The following is a 4,555-nucleotide window of genomic DNA, read 5'->3' on the forward strand; positions in this document are numbered from 1 at the left end:
TCACATGAACATCTAGTGAAGAATACATGCCTGTTTGCTTTTCTTGCTGAGACATGGCGCCGGATGAACTGGACAACAATTGGAGATTGGAGAGTGGAGAGCAATACTGGTGGAGTGCTACCCGGTTCATTGTTGCTACTTGCTTGCCGCCAACAGGGAGCCAGGGAGTAGTGGTCGAGATCCTGTAGGAGCAGCGACGACATCTCCTGCTTCATCCTCGTTACCGCCATCGGGTTGAAGCCAGCCATCGCCATCAGGTTGAAGCTAGTTGCCACCACTGCCTTTTGGAAATGAGAGTCTGAGCTAGTGTTTGCACAAGAAAAGGCAGAGGGAGATACACACACCACTTGAAATTTAGCACGATAATGGGTTAGGTCGGACGCGCGCAAGAAAATGGCCTAGGTTTGCTTTAGTTGCCGCTAGAAGACGGCCCATTTAGTGTATTTCACTGGCTAATAGCGGTTAATAGCGGTCTCCAATCAATAGCGACAAAATTGTAATCTCCTACCATCGTTGTTTGCTAGAGGTGATCTCCGGCGATAGCGGCAGCTATCTTCGGTGATTTAAAACATTGTTTGCAACCTGCTATCATTCAGGTCAAACTATGCAGCTAGTCAAGAACCGTTTGTTGACACAACATACCAATAGAATATAAAGGGTTATAATAGTTACAACTGTAAAGCTGTCTCTAGTAGATTGTGCATATAATCATGCAAAACACTGTTTTACACTGTAGACTACACTACTCGCAGGCTGAAATTTGAAATAGAGGATGTGATGAGAGATAGGATGGGTAAAATGTTGGAGACAACCTAAAGATAGATAACTGCCCACACAAACGAAATCAGAGGAACTGTAAGAAATAAATGATGTCCTTTAACATAAACTCAAATGAGTTCATTGCTAATAGCATAAACTTGAAATTTCCTCATACGATACAAAGTTTGCACAGTGAATGTACAATTGTTCTAAAACTAACAGAACAGCAGAAGCAGCGAGTCCAGGACGTTCACGAGGGTCCTAATTGTAGTACTTGCAGCAATAAAGAAGAGCTGCAACTAACCAAATGATAGGGCACAAGAAACCTAGAAGAAATCTGCAATAGTAATATGTTCAATAGAGCATTTGCAAGCGAGAAAAAGATTACTGCAGTTCACTGCTAAAGCAGAATTTTTGTTGACAATAAACTGTCAAATCAGATTGACTCACCAAGACCAACCTATTACATAGCTACAGCATGGGAGATGTCTGTCATATATTGACAATCGTGGACTTTCTCCATCTCCAAGTAGTGTGTATTTAGCAAGGCACGCCTGGGAACGACAAAATTCACCTGACCATCATGTGAAATTCAGAAGAACCAATGAAGTTAATGCAAAACATATCCAATAGATATTTAAAATTCTTGTCATTATAAAGACTGAAATAACTGAATACATTTACTCTGAAAGAACAGCGAGGGCTTGTTTGGTTGCATATGGATTGGAGGGGAATGAGGGACATATAATCTCTTAGGGCATGTTTCAGAGAGGATTGGAGGGTGTAGGGATTCTAGCCTCTCCAATCATACCAATTCCAACAGCTCCCAAACAAACCTAGGGCTTGTTCGGTTATTTGCAATCCATATGGATTGGAGGGGATTGATATGGATTGGAGGGGATTTTGACTTGCTAGGGATTAAAACCCCCTCAATCCCCCTCAATCCATATGGATTGGGGTAGAACCGAACAAGCCCTAATATGTTCCTCAATCCCCTCCAATACCCATGCCACCAAACAGGCCATGAGAGTTTTAATGTCCAAAAAACATGTTTTATTTATCGTGTATGGAACAAGAGGATATGGTATACAAAAAAAGTTTCCTCCCCTCATAAAAAACCAAAACGCAAACCCTTGGTCACAACAAAGTTAGAGTTATTTGGCAATGTTAAAACCAATAACCTTGAAGCTTATCAACATCTCAAAAATTAGACATGAGAATTGGTGATAAGAACAAGTCATCTCAGGTAGCAGCTGCACAGATCAGACATGAGATGTTAGCATGAAAATCTGACGGTGTCTAATCTGTCAAAACCAAATTTTGCAGGAGAAAATGTATTGCAACAAATTGATATCTTAGGTGACACGATGTATGCAAGCAGTGAAATTGTACTGGATTTCTCAATTCATAAACACGCAGCACAGAAACCTTGAAGGCCCTTTTAGCCAATTGCCACCGTTTAGCTTTGCCATGAGCATGTAAGAAAAAAAATCTAGATATCTTTTGTGTAAACTTCTGAATGGAGGCCATGTTATACTTGTGGTTTAACTATTTGTTGTCACGTTAAGTGTTTGCTGTAGGTTTGGTGATCTTTGGCTGCAATGGAATTGGGGCATTTAGATTTTGCCTTGCCTTTCAGATTTGAAAGGGTCATCCTCCTCTAATGGATTCATCATCATCGTCATATGAAAAGTTAGTAGGTTAAACCATTATCCAAATGCATTAGCCTATGCATGAAGAAATGATACAATCTATATAGTCAGACATGCGAACGGGTGTCTAGCTCAATTGGTTAGCTGGCCTCACTGCCTCAGTAGCCCTCCTCACATCCTAGGTTCAACTCTCAGCGGGTATGAATTTTAGGCTGGGGTTAAAAAATTCCCCTCGTTGTGTCTTCCTATGTGAGAGCACCCTAACCTATGTTAAAGGTGCAACCTAACCTAGGAGTTTTGGCAGTGGTCGCTGGCCCAAGTTATGGTTCCAGGATTCTCCGCGCACTTCCCACAGGCAGACGGTCAAATGGATCATGAGGTACATTCCTTTCATACCTAAGTTCGAATTGTGGTATTCCTCTTCTTTCGTCCTGTCTTTGCATGGTTACTCTGATGCTGATTTGTGTGTTGCGCTTGGATCGCAAGTCCACTTCTAGGACTCGTCAGTTTTTGGGATCTTTGTTGGTCTCATGGTATTCTCGTAAACACCCAGTCTACCACCGAGGCTGAGTATGTTGCTGCCACTAGTCGTTGCTCGTAGTTGCTTTAGATGATGGCCACTTTTACAGGATTTTGGCTAGGAGTTTCAACATGTGCCTTTGCTTTGTGATAGCACTAGTGACATCAGTGTTGCCAAAAATCCTGTGCTGCATTCTAAGACCAAGCACATCGATGTCCACTTTCATTTTCACAGAGATCATTACGAGAAAGAGGACATTGATCTTTATAATGTCAATACCCATAGATAGCTTACAAATATTCTAACAAAACCCCTTGATCAGTCCACTGTTGCACATTTGCGAGGGGAGTTGGATGTGTGTTTGCCTTTTTAGCTAAGGGACCTCATTTTTTATTTGCATCTTCTTTGTTATTTTAATTTTTTGTTACATTTACACATTGCATTTCATCTTATAGCATATTGAGCTTCATTTGTATATCTGCTAGAATGTGACTATGCTAATTGTAGCATGCTCATTGTTTATAAGATGATGTTATGGCAAGCTTATGTTCTTTTTGCTCATATTGATACAATGTTGTTGAGCTAAGCCTGTTTTCTAAATTGTGAACATGATTATTACTTACTTCATCCAAAAATTGTTCACCATTGAGATTGGCTCCTCCTAGAATGTGTAGGATGTGTTGAGATCCTTTTTTGCTGTCACTAGTATGCTAGATTGCTATGTCTCATGCTTTGAGTCATTCACTGTCTTGATACATTAATTCCATGCTAAAATCCAAATCAAGATAAGTGAAAAACAAAAAGATCGAGATGAGTTTGTATTTGTCACCACATCACCTTATTGAGACTGCTTCTACTTGCACTTTTTCAAGAACTTGAGCAATGTAGTGGATGATCGAAATCAGTGTCTTTAGCTTTTGATTGCATTTTTGCATAGGCTACACCCGATTGAAAGTTAGACATTGACAATTCTTACAACCTCTCGGATTCACATGCTTTTCAATGAAATTTGTGACCTGCTGCAAAATTCGATAAATTAGAAAATTTTCAAGTTTAAACATGTTTCTGGCATGATGAGTGACCGTTGTTTAGGGTAGTTCACCTTGTATACCTTTGAATAGCACTTGTTTGATTTTCTGCTTACATATGTCCAGTGATGTTTTAGTGGTGAACTTCACTTTTGACATGCTTAAAATTGAACCAAATACTTTGGATCCCCTTGCTAAAGTTTAGTCGTTGTCATATCGGATGTTTGAATGTTAATTATAAGTATTAAATATAGTCTAATTACAAAACTAATTAGATAGATAAAGTCTAAATGACAAGATGAATTTATTAAGCCTAATTAATCCTTGATTCACTTATGTGATGCTACAGTAAACATTTGCTAATCATGAATTGATTAGGCTTAATAAATGTGTCTCGTCGTTTAGTCTCCATCCATGTAATTAGTTTTATAATTATACTATATTAAATATTTGTTATTAGCATTCAAATATCTGATATGACACATCCTAAACTTTATTTAGAGGAACCAAACACTAAATTATTCCTTACATATCATGAGCATATGATCAGTTTGAGCGTCTGCTAGCACTTGCGTTTATTGCTGCACACATCGCAC

At 39.2% G+C, this 4,555-nt stretch overlaps 1 pseudogene; it reads right to left on the reverse strand.

The window, feature by feature from the left end:
* Positions 1 to 588: 588 nt before the first annotated feature.
* Positions 589 to 1,871, reverse strand: LOC109940188 (uncharacterized; annotated as a pseudogene).
* Positions 1,872 to 4,555: the final 2,684 nt, after the last annotated feature.

Source organism: Zea mays, chromosome 6 (genome assembly GCF_902167145.1).
Source record: "Zea mays cultivar B73 chromosome 6, Zm-B73-REFERENCE-NAM-5.0, whole genome shotgun sequence".
Lineage (NCBI taxonomy): Eukaryota > Viridiplantae > Streptophyta > Magnoliopsida > Poales > Poaceae > Zea > Zea mays.